Genomic DNA, 12,253 nt, shown 5'->3' on the forward strand with positions numbered 1-12,253 from the left:
CTTTGCTTTGGTTATTGTGTCCTTAGCTGTACAGAAGCTTTTCCGTTTAATGAAGTCCCATTTGTTTATTTTTGTTGTTGTTGCAATTGCCATGGCAGTCTTCTTCATGAAGTCTTTCCCCAGGCCAATATCTTCCAGTGTTTTTCCTATGCTTTCTTGGAGGATTTTTATTGTTTCATGCCTTAAGTTTAAGTCCTTTATCCATCTTGAATCAATTTTTGTGAGTGGGGAAAGGTGTGGGTCCAGTTTCAGTCTTTTACATGTAGACATCCAGTTCTCCCAACACCATTTATTGAATAGGGAGTCTTTCCCCCAAGGTATGTTCTTGTTTGGTTTATCGAAGATTAGGTGGTTGTAAGATGTTAGTTTCATTTCTTGGTTTTCAATTCGATTCCAAGTGTCTATGTCTCTGTTTTTGTGCCAGTACCATGCTGTCTTGAGCACTATGGCTTTGTAGTACAGACTAAAATCTGGTATGCTGATGCCCCCAGCTTTATTTTTATTACTAAGAACTGCCTTAGCTATACGGGTTTTTTTCCGGTTCCATACAAAACACAGAATCATTTTTTCCAAATCTTGAAAGTACAAAGTTGGTGTTTTGATAGGAATGGCATTGGCCACCATGGTTTTTAAAGGCACAAAAAAGTCATCAAGCATGTTTTGATTCCAATAAAATAATGGTTATACATAAATAAGACATTATCATCATTTTCAATCCATATAGGCATAATTTTTTCTAGCTATATTTCTTCTGCCTGAATACTTACATAAAACATGAAACCCAAGTCAGAATTTATTGTTCATCACACCATTCATTAATATGAATGAATTTTCTTCTTTAATATATGTAGAATTTTTATTTCATCAACTTCTTTTTGGACATGAAACTCCTTCTAGCTTCTAAATTATTTCTTTAGCTGAGTTAGCTTTGCCCATTTTATTAACTGTGCTTTTATACATTTATTTATATTTGTGATTTACAAAAATGTCTCTCTCATTTTAATAGTCAACCCTGGCTGCATGGGCAATGGCTCAGGAAATTTTCCAAGATATTATCAAAACACCATTACAAACCCCATGAACACCAGCCCAGAATGACATTCCCTCAACCCTCTGAGGAAAATAAACCAAAATGAACTATCTTTCACTGTGCCCTGAAAGGTCAGCTCATGAGGGCTCTCAGGAGAACAAGAGGAACGATATTTTACTGTGGAGGGACCTTTATGGAAGACTTGTGCTTCCAGCTCTCCAGAAATGCACTTGAGGGTGGAGTGCAGAGCCCCATCTCATTTGGGAGGAGAGGTGGCAGTGATGAAACAACATGGTGGAATCTATTCTACCTACATGGAGGCTTTGTGGCTGCCAGGATGAATCAACACAATGTGGTCTATTTGAGCCAATAACCCCTCTTATTCCACAAGCTGAGGGCAGAGATTCTTCTTCTTTTTTTAAAGCCAGTGGTTGTTATTTGTAAAGGACTGAAGGAAAAACTGGTGTTTTATGTTGTAGCATCCCTATATAGTCTTGAGTCCCAGCCATGCCTTTTACTAGAAGTGCAATCTGGGGCAAGTGAGTTAGCTTTACTTGAATCTTTTTTTTTTTTTTTTGGTATATTTTGTATATATATTTTTTATTTTATTTTATTTTATTTTTGCAGTTTTTGGCTGGGGCTGGCTTGAACCTACCACCTCCGGCATATGGGGCTGGTGCCTACTCCTTTGAGCCACAGGTGCCGCCCGCTTTACTTGAATCTTATGCATTTTTCCCATTACAGTCAGAGACACCAGTGGCTGCTCCACTGAGTTGCTGTGAGAATTAAATAAAAGAACACATGTGAAAGCCCTGATTTAATATAACGCTGAGCTCTGTGAGTGACTACGCTGCTCTTTGGAGCTTTTCTTGAGTCTGGATTATCAGAAAGAATCGCTTGGGCTCTCCCCGTATTGTTTCTTGATGTACACAGCCTTCACCAACTTGAATCAAATTCAAGTGAACACTTGAATAACCCTGAGATAGGAAGGACAGCCTGGTCCAAGGGTGGGGCCCCATGTTGCACCCCAACTGACAGCAAATAAAAACTTGTCACTAGGGAGTGCAACAGGGGTTCTAGCAGAGCCTGGAATTAGAAAAAGTGACATGGGGTAAAGAGGTAGAGGGGACACAGGTGTGCACAGGTGGCCTTTGCCAGGTGAGTCAAGAGGCAGGATGCAGTGTTGGTCATAAACAGTGGCTCTGGGCCTTCCCCCTGCTGTTCTCACCAGTGACGCTTAGCTGCCTTTCAGGGCCTGGGGCCCGCATCTGCAGCCTGGGGAGAATAGTAGTACAGCCCCACAGCGTGGTAGCACGGGTGCAGAGTGCCTCAAAGAGTACTAAGTGTGCTGGGGAGTTCAGAAAGCCAGCAGAGAATCAGGCTAAAGGAACTGGCTCCAAGTGAGCTGCCTGAGTCTGCCATTGCCATTTATTGCTGTGTGATCTTGAGAAGTCCCCACGCCTCTGTACCTCAGTTTCTTCATCTGGAAAACAGGCATGGTAGTAATGTCTACTTCCTAGGGTGGTGATTGTTATGATGAAATGCTTTAGTAAATGTGAAGGGTTTGGAACAGCGGCATATAGCACAGATCTGCTGTTATTATTGTTGTTGCAAGCTCAGTAAGTGTGGATTATTCCACAGTCCACCTGAAGAACACTATACTGGTACGTTACCCAGAGACCCCTCCACAACTCTCACTGGTACCACTGGTCACGCCTACATCAACCTCAAAATCTGTCTCCAATAAGCCTCCATGACATTCATTAGCCCTCCTAGGAGGCCATTCCCAGCCACAACCTCACTCTGCCTTTGGATACGGTCTCCATTTTTCACTCGAGATTTTTTCCCATCTTCAGCCCTTCTACTTGTGTTCTTCCACTTCCTTCCTGAATGTGGCCAAGAACCAAGTGTGGTACAGACCATCAGACCTTGCACTGATCAGACCAGGGCACCAGGGCTGCTCTTGGTCTGGATGGATGGGTGGGTGGATGGACAGTACTCGACTTCTGATGTTTATAAAATCAACAGAAAATCAAAAGTGGAGCATGAAAAAAATGAGATACCCTGTTAGTGTTCAATTAATCCAATAATCTTATTCTTCATGCTCCTATAGATCCAGAATAGTACCACTGTTATTTTCAGAGATAGAGAATAAATAAATACTAGAGCCCCTTTCCCAAACATTGCAGCACTCTGCAGTTTCCTTCAAAAACTCTTTCTTTTGGGAGTGGACTTGAATTCAACAGAAAGAAGAGTATCACTAAACATGTCCCCTTTGTTAGTCTTAGATTTGGACAAGACCTTGTGACATTCTTTCATGATCGGACATAGCACCATGAGTTGGACATAGCATTCAGACTGAGCTCTGACTCTCCAGATGGTGAGTAGTTTAATTCATACCCTCATGTAGCTTTGCTATTGACATGTATTAGCCTAGAGTGTTGCTGCCAACACAAGTTTTGAATAGATTGTGGTATAAACAGATTTCCTCTTTACACATTCTAATCAGCGCGGAAGGACTGTTTTCATTGAAACCATATCTCAGCTCAAGCTTCTCCACGCATGTAGACACACACGTAGAGAGTTTAAATTGTATTTATGGCTGGAGAATGTTCTAATTATAGAGCTGCGTGTGTTCGGAGAGGAAAATTAAATCAGTGAACATGGGGGGCCAGGACACTCTTCCGCTCTGGTTTGGGTTCTTTATGGTTTTAGGCTTTGAGAAATCCATGCCCGGGAACAGTGGGCATGACAGTCCAGGCAGACATTCAACTCCTGGTTGATTGACAATGTTATCTACCGATTTTTTTCTTTCCTTAATGAGATGAAGTTTGGTTCTTTATTGCCTGCTTCATCCTAACACATCCCAGAACAATTCCTAACAAGTGACTGTTCTGGATAATGTCCCAGGACTTATTTTCCACATTAGAATACATAAAGTGCTAAAATGAAAAGGGATGTTATTGGCATGGTGCCCACCATGCCAGTCCCACGGTGCTGTCACGATGGTGACAATCGTGGAGCAGTGCCCAAGTTGCTTTGAAATGCACCTACAGAGAGGTTTCAACATCTTTCCCAGCACCAGTGAAGAACGGGGCCTTGGCCACAGCAGACCAATGGGAGCCAAAGGGTTTCAATAGTAGTGGTTGCTGTTGCTGTGTTAGCTCAAGGAGGATTGCGATTTGCAAAAATGGGCAAAATATGCACTCCGAGGATCTGTAGAACATAATCCAGCCAGGTCCACTCAACCACAGTAATTTTGCTGCAGCAGACAAAATGCCTTCCTGGTGGAGGTTTGAGTTGACAGATCACTGAGAGGAATTTTTGTCTCGCCCACACTCCCAGATTATTCTGCTTTTTTATTAATACGCTGCTCAGTCCTTTATGCAGATGGTGTGGTGTAGACCTGGAACCTTAAACTGAATAATCTCTTCGCTGACAGCTGAAAGTAAAGGCATCTGTGGCAATCAGATGGGGGGCGGGGGTGGACCTCAGGTTGCTTCCAGATGTCTAGTTGATTAATGCTGGAATGGGCACCGCCGGCAGCGAGGCCATGGGAATGAGCAGATCTCCAGGAAACGAGCCCGGTGGTTGTGGCATCAGTGGGTAGAGACATATGTACGGATACTGAACAGGAGTCAGTCCTTCACCATCAGCTCAGTAATGTCCAGAAAATCCTCCAGGCTGTAAATCCCCAGACATAAAATGTTTCAGCTGTTTTTCACATTCTCTAATCCAGGAGATTGTTTCCTTAAATTAGCATTAGTATTTTACACTAAGAAGTCCAACCCAGGAAGGCCCCAGTGGGACAAGCCCAGGACAGTTAGGGTCTGCCTAGTTGAGAGTGAAAAGGTCCAAGAAGAGAAGAGCAAAAAGAGTGTGATGACACCCGAGCACGGCTCTACGGTAACGTCTGATTTCCAAAGCACCGTCACATTTATTTCTTTTATCTTACAAACTTATGAAGAAGGTTACGAAAAGTGTACGCATGTAAGTGATCCAGAATGTGTGGTTTGATGTGCTCTGTGGACAGATAAGGGGCCATTGTCATTCTACATCTTCATGGGGCATTAGGAGATGGATAAATGGTCTGTGGAAGGTCACACAGTTTGGTTGGTGGCAGAGCCAACTAAAGAACCACAGATACATCACCCACCAGCCCTGATCATTCTCTTAGGCCATTGTTTCTCAAAGTGTGGCCCCCCAAAAGTAGCATCAGCATCACCCCAAACCTCCTGGATCAGCACCTGCAGGGATGGGGCCCAGTGATCCATTCTAACAATTGAGAACCACTAGCCTAGGCCAACACTTCCCAGTCTGGGTTTCCTGGACCCCGGGGCCCAGCAGATGTAACGGTGAAGCCCCCTGAGCTCTGTCTAAAATTTCATAAAAGTTAGTCAAAACTATACTTTAAATGTTATTTTAAAAAATTACATATCTTATTACTTATGGCTGATAAATAAAAACTGGGAAAGGAAATTGATTATTAATAATGATATTTGGTACTTTTTTTCAGTGATGCAATCACTCAGTTAGTCATTTATTGGTTCTCTGTCATGTCCTGTGCTAGATGCTGGGATATCTAAAGATGGTAAAGGCTTGCAAACAGGTTATTACAATATGATATGATAAGTACTGAAAAGCAGATTTAAAAACTACTATGATAGAAAAAATATTTGTTTATTTGTTATGTTTTTTTGAGACAGAGTCTCACTCTGTCACCCTGGGTAAAGTGCTATAGCATCACAACTCACAGCACCATCAGACTCTTTGGGTTCAAGTGATTCTTTTGCTTCAGCCTCCCAAGTAGCGGGGACTACAGGCACCAGCCAAAATGCCTGTTTAGTTTTTCTATTTTTAGTAGAGATAGGGACTTGCTCTTGCGCAAGTTGGTCTCAAACTCCTGAGCTCAAGTGATCTGCCCACCTTGGCCTCCCAGAGTGCTAGGATTACAGGCATGAGCCACAATGCCAGCTGAGAAAATTTTTTTCTAAAATACTGGGGGAGAAGGGGAAGTCTCCAGATGGTGCAATTGCTTCAAGGCTTTGTGGTTGAGCTTGAATGGTTGGGATGGGGAGATATGGGATGAGAGCCAGCTCAGGTGGAAACCTGCTCCTCATCTTCTTGTCCCAACCACCCCGTTGAGGACCAGCAGAAACACAAGCCCGCTTCTGGGTCCCGAGTTTGTTCCTCTCTTCAGCAGAAACATTTCTGATTACAAGGAGCATCAATAGAGCATTTGGAGCAGGCTCACAGAGGCGCTGCATGACTGGAAACTTTAAATAAGACCTTCAACTTATGTTTTCATAACCCTGCCTCCTTGTTCATTGCAATGGGAAATTATTTAAAAGATGCCTCCCTGTTTCACCAGGAGCTGGAAACCAAATGAAATGTTGATATGAAGAACACTTCAGTTTTATTCCAGTACAACTACTTTTGAAATGCTCGCCTACTCCACAGGTCTTTGTATTTTTGTTGTTGTTTTAAGTCTGTGATCGTGTGGTTTCGGAAAAAAAATACTCTCTGGATTAATTTTGCTTTCAGAAGATAGTGAAGTCTGTCTCTGCTTGTTAGATTATTGGTTGTAGTGCCCCATGCCTAAGAGGATGATGGGCCAACCTCCGTATGTCCTTTGAAGTTTGCTTTCCATCTGCCTGTAATTCCACCTTGGAATGTCTGTGGGTACCGAGCATAACTAAAACCCAGCAGGGAGGGGGCAGAATGGAGATGTGACACCAAGAACTTTCGTATGTAACAACTGAAACTTACAGAGATAACATTAGCAATTACTCTCTTTTTTTGTGGGGGGGCGCTTCTGGTTCTAAATGAGGTGTTAGTGTTTGCGAGGGTGATAACCTTGTCCCATTGAATTAAGATGAGAAAACAATCCAGTTGCCTAGAGAGCCAAAAACAAACCTCAGAACCGCTTAACTCATCCGTCAAACAAATTGTATTTTAGGAAATGCAGGACAGAGAAAAATGCACAAAAGAAAAAGAGGTTTATTTATTTGTACAAAAGTAGAATGACAGGCGTTTGAGTGGATCCAAATAGCGTTTAGGGAGAAAAAATGTGATTCATTGCCAGCTATTAAATCTTTGTTTATCCTTCTTTAAACTAACCAGAAACACATTTTGGAAAAACGTGAGTTAACAGTTTAAGCACCAAAAACCTGCGGGGGATGCTGCCCCAACCCTCCTGCCTTCCAAGGGGAAGACGGGGTGAAACAAGCTGGGCAGGGGCGCGCGTCCAGCCCTGCTTCCCAAGTCTCCCCTCAGAGGCGGGGAGAAGTCCTTCAGCTTCCTTAAACAGGGTTGCTCAGAGCTGCAGCAACAAGGTTCGTGTTTACAAGGTACTTTTAGATGAAGGGCTTTGAAGAATACAAAACATTTCTCCAAAGACACAATAACTGACTGAGTGATGTCCTCAAGGAAGCACCCTTTCCCAGATAACCAGTCCTTATCATAATACACATCTCCCAGGTCATGGCTGGTTTCACTAGTGCTGACTCCAGAGATAGCTATGTGACTGAAATTCTTCAGAGCACTTGACAAGTATCTGAAAAATTTGCTGGATCCCAGTACCCCGCGGAAGAAACCTCTGCAGACTGCAGTGTGCGGGGTAACCCTGCTGCCCTGGCCCTGTGCTTCCTGCAGCAGCTTTTGTAGCTGTTTCTACTCCAGCCCCCACCCTCCTTGAATAAGGATATTGGTGTAAATATTTGGGATGCTAATGCCCTTAGAATTGGAGAGGAAAGTATTTACTATGGAGTATAGGAATTAACTTGATGTAAGTAATTACAAAAATATACACATTTCTGAAAGAAGCAGTGCAAATGTAACTTTTCTGGAGCAGGAGCCTAACATCTTTTTGCTTTCTAAGCGAATAATTCCATCGTAAGGATTATCTATGGTCTGCAGTCTTAGGAGCATCTGGAAAGGGACTCTGTGCTGACTTAAAGTCCACAAGGAATGGCCCAAGTGGACCCATTAGCTCCAAAGACCTATTCCCCCAACCCCCCTTCAGTGGCCCAGTGGAAGGAATATCTAGAGAGTGGTCTGCTGGCTTTCAGGTTTCAGGGGATCCAGTGAAGAAACAGTCCCATGTCTGCTTCTGTCCTTCCTTTCCCCATAAACCTTCAACTTTTCTCTTAGCAGAGCATCCACTACCTACATAAAGTAGGCAGGGAAAAGCGGTGATTATGGTAGCTTTTCACTGACTGGGTATAATGCACAGGTGTAAGGCACACTTCCTGGGTAAAGGACACAGCTACAACTTGGGATTTGCCTTATGAATGCAAACAATATGACCTGATCGTATATACCTTCGTATTAATCTGAAATTTAAAAAAATCAAAAACAAGGTAAGATTGCTTAATGAAAACTAAGAAACAAAGAAAGAAAATGGTGATTAGATTGGGTTCTCCTGTAGCAGGCATAGGGCCTTCTTACCTGATAGCAGCGTGGGTCACCTGGGGTGGGTGCAAATTAAGACATATTTCCCTTAGCTGTCTATTTAGTGCCTAGTGTTAGGAAGACTTTTCCTAAAATTTTTCTTAAATTAACAACATTTTAACCTTAACCACACACAAAAGAAAAAACAGCCTTCATCATCATCCCATGGGTTTCCAGACCTCGCTTTTGGGGTGAGGATCCATTTGAATCCTTGCAACAGTACTATGAGATTGATGTGGCGAGAGGAACGTAAAACAGCCTGGGAGGTAAGAGGGAGAAAAAATTAGAAGAAAGCTCTGCCATCTCTCTGGCCATTTGGCCAGGGTAACGGTATACAGACAGAACGAAGAGGAAATATCGCATTTGTTCAGAAATGTCATAATATGCATTATTCCAGAAGCTACAAGCACCTTCACTAAACCCCTCTTGTCTCTGAGGGAACACCTGGGGATGAGACTGGGCTGAGGAGGGTTGCTTGCAAGAGAGCCAGCCTTATCATTCTCTGACCTTGATCACAGAACACATGGGTAAAGGGATAAAGAATTATTAAAAAACAAATAAAGTAAATTCTCCCAGAAGCCACCACTCTTCCTTTCCCCTAACTGTCCTGAGGTGATCTGTGAAAATGGTTTGCTTGACCCAGAAAAACCCCACAAAGTCATGCAAGTCAAGAGGCTCAAATCTTCATGTTCACTGCAAGAACACACGTGAAACTGCCCAGGCCATCAACGGTATGCATATACGAAAAGCCACCAAGTATCTGAAGGATGTCACTTTAAAGAAACTGTGTATCATTCCGATGTTACAATGGTGCAGTTGATAGGTGTGCCCAGGCCAAACAGTGGGGCTGGACACAGGGTCAGTGGCCCAAAAAGAATACTGAATTGGTGCTGCACATGCTTACATGTACAGAGAATAATGCTGAACTTAAGGGTTTAGACGTAGATTCTTTGGTTGTTGAGCATATCCAAGTGAGCAAAGCACCCAAGATACATTGCTGAACTTACGGAGCTCATGGTCACATTAGCTCATCCATGGGTCCCCCTGCCACATGGAGACGATCCTTACTGAAAAGGAATAAATTGTTCCCAAACCAGAAGAGGAGGTAACACAGAAGAAAAAGATATCCCGGAAGAAACTGAAGAAACAAAAACTTATGGCATGGGGATAGATGTAACGTAAAATAAATGCAAGTAACAGTAAAAACAAACAAAGTTCCCAGGCAGTACTTAAAAAAAAAATCTTATCACCTCTTTGTAACTATTGACCTGACTGTCTGACCAGTGTTTTGGTGCTTCTGAGAAGGATGGCAATGGACGGACTATGGATGGGTCCCTCAGCTCACACGTAGGAGATGCTGAGATGAGGCAGCAGCAGTGGGGAGTCCCTGCAAGGTCTGCTGGCTCTGGCCTGGCTTCCTTTGCTACACCACCTTCTACTCTCACGGTGGTCCCGACCACGTTGCCACCGGCACTAGGACCTCATGTCAAGCTGTGACATGGCGTCTCTGTGCTAGAGCTTCCCACCCAAGAGCACGGCAGCAGGACAGCACTGTGGTCATTCCCCTCCATCCCCCCATATGTCTGTAGCAAGGACCAGAATTTCAAGAAGTGATAAAGTCTATAACCCAGCAATTCCACTCCTAGGGCTATACCCAAGAGAACCGAAAACATATCTTGACACAAAGACTTGCACATAAATGCTCATGGAGCATTGTTCACACTAGCCAGGCAGCAATCCACGTGTCCCTTGGCTGAGGATGGGATTCCATTCAGCTCTAACGAGGACCCAACGCTGATACATGCCACAACACGGATGAACCTTGAAAACATTATGCTGAGTGAAAGAAACCAGACAAAAAAGACCACATATTGTATGATTTCATTCATATGAAATGTCCATATAGGCAAATCCACAGAGACAGAAAGTAGATTAGTGGTTGTCAGCAGCTAGGGGCAAGAGAGAGTGGGAGTAACCTGCAGACGGGGTGATGGAAATGTTCTGGAATTACAATGGTGATGGTTGCACGGCATAGTGAATACACATCTACACTAAACTCACTGAATCTCACACTTGAAAATGGTGAGCTTTGTGTTATGTGAATGTTCTCAATTAAAAATGCAATTTCAAAAAAAGAAATAAAGAAGTGAGCCACTGGCAAGCAGCAGCCCTCTTTCCTTTTCTCTGTCCCCTTTGAACTAACCGGGAACCTCGGTCAAACACTTGTGCACCCCAGACCTGCATTTTGGGCTCATCTGTTTTGGCTCTTCCACTTTTTCTTCACTTCCAGACACATCTCTGCAGCTCAGTGAGCCTCCTTCAAGCCTCGAATGTGAATTCAGTTCCACCTATTTCTTTTTCTGCTGCACTATGTGTGGGTCCTGTGGGCTTCAGTGTGCTAGGTAGAGTCCTTGAATCACCTACCTGTGTCCAGGCCCGCTGCTCCTGTAAGCTGCTCCCATCAAAGCTGGATTCCCCCTTGATTATTGGAAAGCGGCAGGGAAGCTGGTTTAGAAAACTGGCAGAAAAACAAGACTTGCCAAAAAGCCACCTCAAGCACACTATTCCTTTTGACTGCTGTCATTTCTGCTGTCACAAGACAAAGTCTTGGAGTAAAGAGCTACCTCTATCATGGAGATCCTGAGGATACCTCTGTTTGCTCTTGGTCTGTCTGTCCCTCTCCTCTGCAGGTGCCATCACAGACACTGCCCTCAGGCCACCACGTGGAATCCACATGTCTTTTGGCTACAAGTGGGAGGGTTTCTCAGGTTTGAAACTCATCCAAATGGCAGCCCAGGCACCAGCTGTGCCTGCTCCCTGTCCATCTCCCCTGCAGATCTGCTCTGCTCTTCCAGTGAAGGACTAGGGTCTCTCTCCTCCCCGCCACAGGTGCCTCAATCCAGGCATTTCCAGCCCTCCCTTCTGGATCACTCACTTCAGATCACACACCAGGAGCATTGCCCGCCACCCTGGGTAATGATCCTGAAGGACACACAACATGGCAACCCCCAGTTCTGAGAAGCAAAGGAAATTACAACCCACCAAAGGCCTCAAGCAGGCATGCTGAGATGTGAGGTGACTAAAGTAGTGCTATCTCAACTGGGCCACACAAATTCAAGCTGGCTTAATAGAATCACAGGCTCTGGGTTTATTTTTTTAAACCAATGAATAAAGCCCAGAATAGTCAATTGGGTTGAAAATTATTCAAGGCATTTACATCAGAACACTAGCCATTGTTTAGCCCAAAAGGACTGCTGGCAGAACAAGGCTATCCCCACGTCTGATCATTTATCTTCAGACTGAATGAAAAGATATGTCGTAGCCCTAAAAATTAGTAGCTTACTGGACTCATCTCCTGCAGACTGAAGAGATATGTGTGAAGTTAGAAGTCTGATTTCCTCAAATATTTTGGTAGGTCAGGACTAGGGCAATGCTTATCACCTATAAGGTGCTCAATAAATAAATTCATTCTTTCATTCCTTTGGTGCTGTGGTATAAGCAACTTAAGTTTGAGGACAGGCAGAAACCAAGACTGCTTTAGAGCCAGGAGGTCTGTACTGTAGGAGCCACGGCATGGCTGGAACACTGTCAGTACTGCCGTGCCTTTGGGTCTCTCCAGATTCAAAGTCTTGAGGGGGCATCCAATTGGTCGAGTTCTTACCACCAGTACGGCAGTGGCTATACTAACATGCTGAGAAGGAAGAGGATCTAATTTGTCAGTTTCTGTGACAGAAGGCAGGTATAGTTCCACTGAAAGTATGCATAAGGGAA

The 12,253-nt window shown here is 43.8% G+C and overlaps 1 long non-coding RNA gene across 1 annotated transcript in view; it reads left to right on the plus strand.

Moving 5' to 3' along the window:
• Positions 1–3,369: 3,369 nt before the first annotated feature.
• LOC128584056 (uncharacterized) overlaps positions 3,370–12,253 on the plus strand; it is a 70,058-nt gene continuing 61,174 nt past the window's right edge. The window contains exon 1 of the long non-coding RNA XR_008379623.1: positions 3,370–3,410. This is a non-coding gene — a long non-coding RNA (uncharacterized LOC128584056). The remainder of the gene's footprint in view (positions 3,411–12,253) is intronic.

Source organism: Nycticebus coucang, chromosome 1 (genome assembly GCF_027406575.1).
Source record: "Nycticebus coucang isolate mNycCou1 chromosome 1, mNycCou1.pri, whole genome shotgun sequence".
NCBI classification, from domain to species: domain Eukaryota; kingdom Metazoa; phylum Chordata; class Mammalia; order Primates; family Lorisidae; genus Nycticebus; species Nycticebus coucang.